Source organism: Sapajus apella, unplaced genomic scaffold, assembly GCF_009761245.1.
Source record: "Sapajus apella isolate SASKATOON/1434 unplaced genomic scaffold, GSC_monkey_1.0 scaffold4, whole genome shotgun sequence".
Taxonomy (NCBI): domain Eukaryota; kingdom Metazoa; phylum Chordata; class Mammalia; order Primates; family Cebidae; genus Sapajus; species Sapajus apella.
In genome coordinates, this window is record NW_022436944.1 from 8,937,521 (window position 1) to 8,951,332 (window position 13,812).

Sequence of the window (13,812 nt, forward strand, 5' to 3'; positions counted from 1 at the left end):
AGGAATGTCAGCATGTCAGTCTTTTCACTGTGGTGCCCCACAAGGCTGGAACAGGGGCTGGAGTGTGTAGGCATTCAAGAAATATTTGTTGAATGAATGAAAAAATGAGTGCAATTTAATCCTCCAGAGCATGAGTTTTTTCTTGTTACCCCTCTCATTTTAATAAAGGAAGAGATTCTGAATGGAAAAAAAAAAAAAAAACCCACACAATGATTGTTTATTCCCTTTAGTGTAGTCTTTCTCTTTTGCCAGGCTTTCCTTACTGGTTATAAAGATGAATGTCTGACACTTTTTTCCCCCCAAGATGCTCTGGTAGAGTGCTGACTGGTTGAAACCTGTGGCGACAGCTTTCATCAAGTCCAAGAGGTGTTGCTTGCTCCAGCTGGTCAGAAAACAGCAGTGCGTCATAGCAGGGGAACAGAAGCAAAGCCAGACTATGCATGCGTGCAAACTGCAGAGTGGCAGGGGCTTGAGAGAGCGTCTGAGGCCCAGCACCCCTGATGTATAAATGAGGAAACTGAAGCTTTGAGACGCCAAGGAAACAGAACCCATTCTCTTTTTCCTGACACTCCTCAGCCACCACACCCCACCCCCTGCCTTCTGTCTCCCAGTGAGAGCCTGGATCTGAGTTGAGTGGTGACACTGTCACCCTCTTGTCCATTTCTCATCAAGGTTTGTTCCAATGGGGCCATGTAAGGCTGTGTTGTCAACAGTGTGCGTGACTTCCTTGAGCACTTAGGGATGTGCCTTACATCTCTGAATAGCCTCAGCAACTCTTAATTTTGGTTATGCCTTCTGTGAATTTAGTGAGACTTTAGGGGAAGCTTATTTTTATTCTCACCCCTAATTGTGCCCTAGAGGTTAATAAGCTTCCTCATTTTACTACTTATTATGTAGTAGTAGAACTTTACTTATCTTAAATTAACTCCTTGTAAAATCTAAGCCAGGAACCACCACAAGCAACTTGAGAGTTTTATTTGGCTCCACTGGCTCAGGGCACGTGTTCTTTGTTGACCTCCCACAACTAATTTGAACTAATTGGCAACACTAACAATTGGGCAGTTTTGCATAATAATTTGCGATTATGTCTTCTCTTGAGAAATAAGAAAACCTGGCAATTCTGGGACTGTGATCCTTCGTGGTAATGGTTAGCTGGAACTGAGTAGAGGCTGCCCCATTTAGACCTGGGAACACTCAGTTAATGCAATCACCACCATTCCTCATTGCATTACATGCAGCTGGCTCTACCAGCAGCATGCTCTAACTGGGCAGTTACTTTACCTGCCCAGCTCCTGAAAGTATTTTGAGTTGTATTCCTGAAATATCCTTCCAAAGCATTCTGGAACTTGAGATCTGTGATCCATGATCACATTCATGATCTATAGATTTTTAGTATAGTATTCTTCAGACTTGGTCTTCCTTGTGTGAAAATCAGCTTCAAGGACCTGTGCTGGTTGCTCTCCACTGGGGCATGATCATCAAGTGCTTTCTCTAGAAAAACTGTGAAATTGAAAGCAAAGTTAGTCCATAGGGATTTTGGAAGCAGGATGCAGAAGAAACTCAAGATAAGGTGTAACAACCAAGTTAGGAGGGGTGCAAGTGAAAGTTCAGAGAATCTGGCCAGGTGTTACAGCTCATGCTTGTAATCCCAGCACTTTGGGAGGCTGAGGCAGGCGGATCACCTGAGGTCAGGAATTTGAGACCAGCTTGGCTAACACAGTGAAATCCTGTCTCTACTAAAAATACAAAAATTAGCCAGGGGTGGTAGCATATGCCTGTAATTCTGGCTGCTCAGGAGGCTGAGACAGGAGAATCGCTTGAATCAGGACAGGGAGGTTGCAGTGAGCTGAGTGCCTCTGCACTCCAGCCTGGGCGACAAGAACAAAACTCCATCACAAAAAATAAAAAAGTTCAGAGAATCCTCCCAAGTGGTCAATAACTTAACTAACATCTATTAAGTTTTTACTGTATTCCAGGCACAAAGTGCTAAAAAAAAAAAAAAAAGAAAAAGAAAAGGTGGCTATGGCCACCCATTCCCTATCATTACCATCTGTTTCTGCTCCTTCTACTCCCCTGAAATTGTTTTCTCAATAGTCACTAACAGTCTCTGCTATGGACTGAATTTCTCCCCTCTCCCAAATTCATATGTTGAATCCCTAACCTCAAATGTGTTGACATTTGAACTTTGAATATGGGGATTAGGAAACAAATTTACATGAGGTCATGAGGATGAGGCACTCATGGTGATATTAGGTCTCATATGAGAAGAGAAACTAGAGAGCTTACTCTCTCCTCCGTATGTGGACACAGCAAAAAGATGGCTGTCTTCCTGTCAAGTCATGAGGGCCCTCACTAGAACTTGACCATGCTGATGCCCTGATTTTAGACTTTCAGCTTCCAGAGCTGCGAGAAAATACTTTTCTGTTGTTTAAGCCACCCAGCCAATGGCATGTTGTTATGGACGTTCAAGCAGACTAATACAGTCTCCTAATTGACAGACCCTGTGGTCTTAATCATATGTGGATTCTCTGTAACCTGTGAAAGGGAAAACATACTCTATTGCTTCACTCACATCCCTTAGCATTAATGGGACATTCTCCTCTTAATCTTGGGCTGCTTTTAAAATTCCTTTACTTGGCCGGGCGCGGTGGCTCAAGCCTGTAATCCCAGCATTTTGGGAGGCCGAGGCGGGTGGATCACGAGGTCAAGAGATCGAGACCATCCTGGTCAACATGGTGAAACCCCGTCTCTACTAAAAAAATACAAAAAATTAGCTGGGCATGGTGGCACGTGCCTGTAATCCCAGCTACTAAGGAGGCTGAGGCAGGAGAATTGCCTGAACCCGGGAGGCGGAGGTTGCGGTGAGCCGAGATCGCGCCATTGCACTCCAGCCTGGGTTACAAGAGTGAAACTCCATCTCAAAAAAAAAAAAAAAAAAAAAAAAATTCCTTTACTTAATCACGTCTGCAAAGTCATGTTATCTAAAAAAGATAACATTAATTTGGTTCCAAGGATTAGGGCCTGGTATCTTTTTGGAAGTATTATTCAGCCTACTACAGACTGCTATTGATTTTGGTGTGCTAACCTTGAATTCAGCAACATTTGTCTGAAGAGTCAACTTTTCTATATAGACAATTATTTCATAAGCTAATTACAATGTTGTGTTTGCTGACTCAAAAAATGTCTATTATTTCTCCTTTTCCTTCTGTCTCTCCTCTCCCTTCTTTAGACCCTCTTCCCCTTCCTCCTCCTTCTATTTTTGGTCTAGTTTTTTTAATTTTTGAATAATTTTTTTTATTTATAACAACTTTATATATATATATATATTTTATTGAGTTTTAGGTTTTGGGGTACACGTGAAGAACATACAGGATTGTTGCATAAATACATACATGGCAATGTGGTTTGCTGCCTTCCTCCCCATCATTTATATCTGGTATTTCTCCCCATGTTATCCCCCAACTCCCCACCCCCCACTGTCCCTCCCCTTCCCCCCCCAACAGACCTCAGTGTGTGATGCTCCCCTCCCTGTGTCCATGTGTTCTCATTGTTCAACACCTGCCTATGAGTGAGAACATGCAGTGTTTGATTTTTTGTTCTTGTGTCAGTTTGCTGAGAATCATGGTTTCCAGGTTCATCCATGTCCCTACAAAAGACACAAACTCATCATTTTTTATGGCTGCGTAGTATTCCATGGTGTATATGTGCTACATTTTCCCTGTCCAGTCTATCACCTATGGGCATTTGTGTTGGTTCCAAGTCTTTGCTATTGTAAACAGTGCCGCAATGAACATTCGTGTACATGTGTCCTTAGAACGATTTCTAATCCTTTGGATATATACCCAGTAATGGATTGCTGGTCAAATGGAATTTCTATTTCTAGGTCCTTGAGGAATCGCCACACTGTCTTCCACAATGGTTGGACTAATTTACACTCCCACTAACAGTGTAAAAGTGTTCCTATTTCTCCACATCCTCTCCAGCGTCTGTTGTCTCCAGACTTTTTAATGATCGCCATTCTAACTGGCATGAGATGGTATCTCAATGTAGTTTTGATTTGCATTTCTCTAATGACCAGTGATGATGAGCATTTTTTCATGTTTGTTGGCCTCATATGTGTCTTCTTTTGTAAAGTGTCTGTTCATATCCTTTGCCCACTTTTGAATGGGCTTGTTTTTTCTTGCAAATCTGTTTTAGTTCTTTGCAGATTCTGGATATTAGCCCTTTGTCAGATGGGTAGATTGCAAAAATTTTTTCCTATTCTGTTGGTTGCTGGTTCACTCTAATGATTGTTTCTTTTGCTGTGCAGAAGCTCTGGAGTTTAATTAGGTCCAATTTGCCTATTTTGGCTTTTGTTGCCAATGTTTTTGGTGTTTTAGTCATGAAGTCCTTGCCTATGCCTATGCCCTGAATGGTTTTGCCTAGGTTTTCTTCTAGGGTTTTTATGGTTTTAGGTCTTATGTTTAAGTCTTTAATCTATCTGGAGTTAATTTTAGTGTAAGGTGTCAGGAAGTGGTCCAGTTTCTGCTTTCTGCACATGGCTAGCCAGTTTTCCCAACACCATTTATTAAACGGGGAATCCTTTCCCCATTGCTTGTTTTTGTGAAGTTTGTCAAAGATCAGTTGGTTGTATATTTGTGGTGCTGCCTCCGAGGCCTCTGTTCTGTTCCATTGGTCTATATCTCTGTTTTGGCACCAGTACCATGCTATAACAACTTTTGAGACATAATTAACATACTGTACAATTGACCCATGTCAATTGTAAAATTCAATGTCTTTTAGTATATCTTCACAGCTATTGAACCATCATCACAATCAATTTTGGAACATTTTCATCACCCCATAAAAAACTGCATATGCCTTAGGTGTCAACCCTCAATCCTTCTCCAGGCCCTAAGCAACCACTAATCTGTTTTTTGTCTTTATAGATGTGGCTATTCCGGAATTTCATATAAATGAGATGATATAATATGTGGCCTTTTTTATCTGGCCTCTTTCACTTTTTTATATTTTCAAGCTTCATCCATGTTGTAGCATGCATCAGCATTTCATTTCTTTTTTTATTGTGGCAAAATATAAATAACATAATATTTATCACTTTTACCCATTTGTAGGTGTAAAATTCAGTAGTGTTATATATAGTCACAATGTTTTATAACGGTCACTGCTATCTATACTCAAAACTCTTTTATTGTCCTCCCCAAAAACACTTAGCCATTTTATAAGTCTCTCTTCCCCTACCCTCCAGCCATATAAGTTGAATCATACAGTATTTGTTCTTCTGTGTTTGGGTTTATTTAACTAAGCATAACGTTTTCAAGGTGCGTTATGTTTCATCCCTCTTTAGAGCTGAATAGTATTCCATTGTATGTATGTACCACATTTTGTTTAGCCATTCACTCGTTGATGGATATTTAGGTTGGTTCCACCTTTTGACTATTATGAATAATCCTGCTATGAACATTGTTATACAAATATCTGAATCTCTGCTTTTTTTACTGAGTTATTTTCAGTTCCCTAGGAGTGGAATTGCTGAGTCATGTGGTAGGTCTATATTTACTTCTGAAAAACCAGCCTGGGCAATATGGTAAAACCTCATCTCTACAATAGATACAATAAAATAGAAAAAACGCCACCACCAAACTGCTGTCTACAGTAACCACACTTTTATATTCCCACCAGAAAAGTACTAGGGTTCCAGTTTCTTCACATTCCTGTCTATATTTGTTATTTTCTCTATTTAAAAAGTTATAGCCATCCTAATAGATGTGAAGTAATAGTTATTGTGGTTTTGATTTGCTTTTACTTTATGACTAACGATGCTGAGCATCTTTTAATGTGCTTATTGGCCATTTAGAGAAATTAGTTTTAGGCGTTCCTTGTATATTCTAGACAGAAATCTCTTATCAGACCTGTTTTTTTTTGCAAATATTTTCTCCCATTCTGTAGAGTGTCTTTTCACTTCTTTTGATGAACAAGTTTTTAGTTTTGATGAAGACCAATTCACAGGTTTTTATTTGTTGTTGTTGTTGTCTATGCTTTTGGTATTATATACATGAAGTTGTGGCCAAATCATGTCATCTTATTGCCAAATAACATTCCCTTAAACAGATAAACCACATTTTATTTAGCAATCCATCACTTTATGGACATTTGGGTGTGTCTGCCTTTTGGCTATTTTGAATAATACTGTTAGAAACATTCATGCATTCATGTTCTGGTATGGACATATGTTTTTATGTCTCTTGGATATATACCTAAAATAAAATTACTGGGTCATATGGTAACTGCCTGAGGAACTGCTAGGCTGTTTTCCAAAGTGGCTGCACCATTTTACATTCTCATCATCAGTGTATGAGGGTTCCCACTTCTCTACATTCTCACCAACAATTGTTGTTATCTGACCTTTGATCATAGCCATCCTAGTGAGTTTGGAATAGTGTCTCATTGTACTCATATTTATGTGCATATGTTTTATTTTGTTCATTAATACACAAGGGGTTAGCTTGTATTTACAGCGCTTTGTTTACATTTCCTTAATGACTAATGATGTTAAGTGTCATTTCATGTGCTCATTGGCTATATATTATTTGAAGAAATATCTATTCAGATCTTTTACCCATTTTTAAATTGCCTTGTCTTTTTGTTATTGAGTTGTAACAATTCTTTATGTATGTGAAAATGAGTAATCCAAAATGTAAGCTATTGTAACTCTAAATTATTTTAAGCCTGAAAGGAATGTGATTATGAAGCCTGAGTCACATGACAGGCAGCTATAACCTAGGCAGCTATATCCTAGGAAGTTATAAGCTTTGTTTCTCTGATTATAGATTAGCCTTCTTCCTTATCTGCATTGTTTTGTAAAGTATTGCATGTGACTGAAATGTGCCAGGGAAGGCCCTTTCTCTCTTCAGTGTTGATCTTCATTATAAATTAACTTCCCTCTTTCTCACAGAAAGACTTCATAGCTATCACATTGCCTTAACATAGAAAGTTAAATATACTCTTTTAAATTGGAAAGAAAATCAAAACCAATCATACAGAAAGAAAACAGACTGTAATTAATTAAATTGTTGTAAATCATAAACCAGCTTTGTATAAAAATGCTATAATCTTGTTAAATTTCTTTGTTTCCTGCCTATATAAGCAAGAACTTGACTTTTAACTTTGGAATATCAACCCCATTTCTCTGGAGTCTGTCTTCCGAATGGCCATTCCCAGATTTTTGCTTGAATAAACTCTTCAAAACTGAATTCTGATTCTTTTAATTACATTGGGTTGATGTATATTTTAGATAAAATTTCCTTGTTAGATATATGATTTGTCAACATTTTTGTGAAAGTGTTTTTTAATGTGTTTGTTTTGCTTCTTGAATTTTCAATAATTTCTCCAGTAACTATGGATTTTATTTAAAAATTTAAACATCTGTTTATTAATTTTTAAATATATATTTCCTTGTAAAAAATAAAAGCTTTTAAAAATAAGAAAATGTAGACATTATAGAATAAAGTTCTTGCCTAACTTCTGTAAGTATACAGAACACACATTTATTAATTTAAAAATAATATTATATAAAAATGTATATAGGTATGATTTATACACATACATGTATGTATACTTAAACACATGATTGAATGTATGATTTACACACCTACCCTCTTTAAATCTCACTGAAACAACAGCACAGAGGTAGCTCCAAAGAGATCAAAATATGAAAACAAATTCTGAAAAGCGTAATGAAAGGTAAAACATAAAGAGAGAAAGCCGTACCAAGTTCTTAAGAAATGGTGGTACCAGTTACCCAGGAAGGTGAGGGTATAAAGCAGATGTGTTCAAAGAGCTGACCATCTCTTCTTCCTTCCTGGCTTCAGTCAAGAGTTAATTCTTCTAAGAAATGAACCAGGGAGGCTCCAAACATGGAAATACCAGACAAGGAAATCTCTCTAAGACATATTGGTAAGTGAAACAAACAAACTTGTTGTAGATACACATGAGCAAATCTCTTGAATATTAACAAACAAAACAAAACATATGTACGTAAACATAAATGTGAATGTATAGAGAAAGCGTGGAAAGATACACCCAGAATCTGTAGCCACGTTATAATTTTTTAGGACTTGTTTCTGGGGATATTTTGTTCTCTAAATTCTCTCCCTGGGTGATTTAATCCAATTCTGTGTCTTTAAATGCTGGAGACTCCCCAATTTTCTTCTTCTTTGGGTGCAGCTCCAACACTGACTCAGAATAAACCAAAGAGGAGACTGCATTCTGCAACCACAGTGATTGGTTTAGTAATGGGGATATGACCTAGGAGATATAAGCCCATGGATTGGATGGGGATATGAGCCCATGACCCAGTGGATCTGAGCCCTGGGCCCATGTGAATATGAGCCCATGGACTGGGTGGAACTTTAAGGCAGACTTTTTTTCAGGTAGCTTTGAACCTCAGAGGAAGACAGGTCTTGTAGCATTCTTGCTATTCACTGCATCAGTTCACACTGCCACCAACTGTTACAAATCCTGGGTATTAACAATTATCCCCATATGAAGAATATGTGCTAGTTTGCGTTCTGGTTGTTTTTAGTGAGATTAAGCATCTTGTTATACTCTATAGTCATTTGTATTTCTTTTATAACTTGTCTATTCACTTTGTTTTGTCATTTATAAGTTGTATTGTTAATCGGTTTCTAATTGATAACTAAGAGGTATTAAGGCATTGTGAATAAAATATCTTTGTTATATGTGCTACAAATATATTTAACGTGTGGTTTTAAATAACTTTTTTCTAATTACTTTATTGCTGTTATTGATGCTGAATGTGTCCTGGGACAGTCACTAATCTACTAAACCTATAAATTTACATGGGAATAAAATAGCGTAATGGGATCTTTCCTAGTATTTATTCCCGTAATAGCATCTTCCAATGATGGCTTAGTCTACATCAGTAAAATATGAAAATTCTCCTCCACTTGACCATTAAAATTATGAAAGCACAGACTAAATTCTTATTAACATTTTAAACAAATGGAGCAAAATATTTGTGATCGTCTTTCCTCTTTTTCTCACTGAAAACGCAAATTGCATTGAAAACATTGGCTTACCATATAATTTACCTCGTTGATTAAGAATAATGTGAGTTTGTGTCTTAAAAAATAAACCCATTTAGTGCTAAGTTTTTGTGGTCTCTTTGAGTTCCATGGACCAGCAGTTAGGAAGTATAGATGTATTTGACTAGTAAATAATATAATAAGAATGAGTAGAAGACTAGCCAACTTTTATAAGCATCAATATAATAATGTGTGAGGCATCATTCTAAATGTGCTACATATATTACGTCCTTTATTTCTTTTTTTTTCCCATTTATTTATTTTATTGCATTTTAGGTTTTGGGGTACATGTGAAGAACATGCAAAATTGTTGCATAGGTACACACGTGGCAGTGTGATTTGCTGCCTTCCTCCCCATCACCTACACGTCCTTTATTTCTTAATGCAACCCCAAGAGGCAAGTACCATCATTATCCCTATTTTCCAGATGAAGAAGCAGGCACAGTGAGGTTAATTAGCTTATTCAATCTCACATGGCTACTTGAACTTAGATAGCCTATGTTCACTGGCAATTGAAACATCTATGCATTCTTAGTGCTTCTTTTCTTTTGGCTTAGTTGTCTTAAACTTGATTTTATCATTTAACACCATGTGGTGTATATCTGAGTTTGTGTTATATAGCATGACAGTGGGAAACTATACTGAGTTCTCCAAATGGGGTTGGCCATCTTTCTAAGATATTAAGAATCATTTAAAATGCTCTGTGGTGCCTTATGCAGCCCTAGCAAGAACTGAAGTCAAATTCTGGAAAAATTGTAATTTTGAACTATACCTAGAATGTGGTATTCACTGAGTTTGTCTTTATTAAACTGGTGGTTGGTTGGTTCAAATGGCCAGAAAGGTAGATCCAAGCAGTCCTGGCAAGTTTATGGGACTCCAAAGTGCCATTTAGGGAATGTTGGCCATTGCCTGCCATCAGGTTGAGCTAGTAGGCTGGCCTGGGCAGTACAGGCTTACAGGGACCTGGCTACAAGAGCTGAAGGGAAGCCCTAGGAGAATCCAGGTCAAGGGCCCTCTGATTCTTGGATGCCCACCTTGGGGAGAGTGGTGCCTCATCAGCAATCCTGTGCTCCAGCACAGCGGGGGCGCAATAGCTCAGGAGGTAGAGGTGGGATGGGCCTGAGGTGCTCCCAGACATGTATTTGGGAAGCATGGTGGCCACTGGGTCATTCTGAGTGGATTTGTGATTATTTTATAGAGCACAATTTCACATCCGGAAGCAAAACCACTCTTGATCTGCTGCTTTCACTCCCTTGCTCTACCCTAGTGCTAGTAAGAAAATTTCCTGGTCAATAGGGAACCCAAAACCAATTAAGTTAAAAAATATTAATTAAAAACAGACATCTACTGAACTCATATCAAGGGATAGGCATGATTATAAGGCCTTTCACATGTACCAACTTTCTGAGACAGGCATTGCAATTGTCTTCCGCATTGTATAAGTAGGGCAGATGAGGCAAAAGGAACTTATGAAAATTGCCCAAGGTCACACAGCATGTAAAAGGGGTAAGATTTGGTGGGGATAGAATTTGATCTAATTTGGCTCTAGACAGCTGCACATCAAGCTATTCTGCTATATTACCTTCTCGCTGTTTTAATAAAATGAATTTTCTCTCTAGGTTTAAGAGGAGCACTAAATTTACCACATTCCTTAGAATAAAATGTCAGTCTCAAAACAATCGTTTCTTTCAGCCCCACAGATCTGTCTCAGAATTCTAATTGTACACATTCCTATGTGAGGTCTGAAGGTCTTCAAGTTTAGATTTTCTTGGGCTAAGGAAGGGCTTAGGTCTCAGCTTTTAATCCACAAGAGGAAGTTTTATTTACCCCGTGGATACTTAATATATATTTTTCATTGCTGCTTCTCTTGTCCAGTTGGGCTCAGGTTACCCATGAAGTTGCCCCTGAAAAACCATTACAAGTCAAACTGTGTAATGCTGGGATATATCTGGCTACTTCCTGATTGACAGTCTGGCAAGGTAGCATTGGGCCCTGGCTTTTCCTCTTAAGGCATCATCACTTTTTTTTTCTTTAAAGGCAGGATTTCTGCATGTTGGCCAGGCTGGTCTCGAACTCCTGACCTCAGGTGATCCGCCCGCTTCAGCCTCCGAAAGGGTTGGGATTACAGGTGTGAGCCACCATGCCCAGCCGGCATCATCACTTATAGGGAAATGTCTGCTGAAGGCCAAGGCTCAAAGCTGCTGGAACACTGGGAAGCTGAACAAAGGAGAGCTGCTTCTCATAAAACCCAGACTTCCAAATTTCCAATAGGGTCTAGAATGAGCAAGTTAGCAAATCATCTTCTAAAAATGATAAAACTAGACGATGTTGTCAACAACAGCCATATTAGAAATCTAGAAATTGACCAAAGGCAAACAACAAATTGAGAAGCATTTTGTTTTTCGTGAAAAATGGCCTGTATTTCTGCAAAAATAGTGGGAGTCTATGGCTTCTCAGCCAGGGCTGCTTTGCTCCCCACCCCAGCTCAGTCAGTATAGAGGTTCTTGCAGCATGAGGCAGACTGAACAGACCTGAAGTTTCACTGCCAGAAGAAACTCACTCCAGGTTTGGCAGAGGGTTAGAAACCTACTCCCAGCCATGTTGTCGGGTGACACAGTGGTCTTAGGGACAAGCAAATAGGGAAGGCCAGCAATTCATTAACCTGAGTTTGCAGTCCTGGTTGGGGAAAGCACCAGAATGGCAGACAAGCTAGAAATTTAGTAACCTCCGCCTCCTGGGTTCAAGCGATTCTCCTGCCTCAGCCTCCCAAGTAGCTGGGACGACAGGCATTTACCACTATGCCTGGCTAATTTTTGTATTTTAGTAGAGACGGGTTTCACCATGTTGGCCAGGATAGTCTCGATCTCTTGATCTCGTTATCTGCCCAACTTGACCTCCTAAAGTGCTAGGATTACAGGAGTGAGCCACTGCGCCCGGAAAGGACGTATACTGTTTAAAACTAACTTCCCTCAAGCGGCTCACACGATTACAATAGTAAGCTAAAGAGATAGAAGAAAAGAAGTTTATATATAAAATCTCAGTACTGGGACGGGGTTGGTAACAAATGAGATGCTGCCACTTACACTTGATAAATTATAAAGTATCTACTGCACTACTGCATTCATTATTGCAGGCTGACCCTCATAAAAACTTTGTGGGCACTGCCAGAAGACAGGAAAACTGAGGCTGAGAGTGGGTCAGCAACTTGTTTGACGTCACGTATCTCATGTCAAAGCTGAGATTTAAACGTGTGTGGCTAGGCTGGGCATGGCGGCTCACACCTGTAATCCCAGCATCCCAGGAGGCCGAGGTGGACACACTCCTTGCTTGTGTCCTGGAGTTAAAGACCAGCCGGGGCAATACAATGAGACTTCATCCCTATAAAAAATAAAAAATTAGCTGGGTGTGGTGGCATGCATCCCTGGGTCCTCGGGAGGCTGAGGAGGGAGGATGGCTTGAACCCAGAAGTTTGAAGCTGCAGGGAGCAGTGATTTTGCCTCTGAACTTAGCCTGGGTGACAGAGTAAGACCCTGTCTCAAAAAAAAAAAAAATAAATAAATGCGTGTGGCTGATTCTCATGCAAATATTGATGAAAATCTGGTAGCAATGTTAATTGGCAGAACCTCAATGGGAGATAACTTTGCAACATCTATCAAATGAAAATTGTGTATATCATTTGTTTCAGGAACTTCACCTCTAAGATGTTTTTAATATAGCAGGAATGATTATCCATAAAGAATTAGTTCAATAAAGCTCTATCTCTAAAATGGAATGAAATGCAGCCGTTAGAAAGGAGGCATATCTGAGTATACTAATACAGAATGATCTGCAAGATATATTAAGTTTTTTACAAAAGCTGTTCCCCACACTTCTTTGTGTTGTTTGTTTTTGTTTGTTTATTTATTTGTTTTTGAGACAGAGTCTTGCTCTGTTGCCCAGGCTGGATGGAGCGCAGTGGCACCATCTTGGCTCACTGCAACCTCTGCCTCCCGGGTTCAACTGATTCTTCTGCCCCAGTCTCACGAGTATCTGGGACTACAGGCGTGTGCCACCACACTCAGCTAATTTTTTGTATTTTTAGTAGAGACTGGTTTTCACCCTGTTAGCCAGGATGGTCTCCATCTCCTGACCTCATGATCCACCTGCCTTGGCCTCCCAAAGTGCTGGGATTACAGGCATGAGTACTGCGCCCAGCCTCTTTGTGTTGTTTGAAAGACATAAAGGCTCAGACAGGCCTTCATTGTGACTTGCCCAGTATGAGTAGCAGGCCTGAGATTCCTACTTAGATGTCTAGATTTACAGGTGTCCTCCTTGCTTTATCCTATCTCATAGATTCCATAAAACCCTGGAAGGGCTTTAAGGAGTGGAAAGGTAGGTAATTGGGTTTTCCTTTTTGAAAGACTGTGAGGAACAAGGTGGAGGATGGACTGGAGTCAACCTAAGTGGAGGCTCTAACTCTGGGCAGGAGGTTTTTATAGCAGCCCTGGTGAGAACTGATTACTCCACTAGCGCATTGGCCCTAGGACTGCTGAGGAGGAGAAGGCTGTGGATTTACCTAGAAGGCAGCAATGACAGGGCCTAGTGATGATCATACGGGAAGTGCTACAAGACAGGGAGTCAACAATAAGTCCAAAGTTTCGGTCTTGGATACCTGGATAGATGGTAGGGCTGTTTGATGAACAAGAGGAAACAGAAGAAAAAGTAG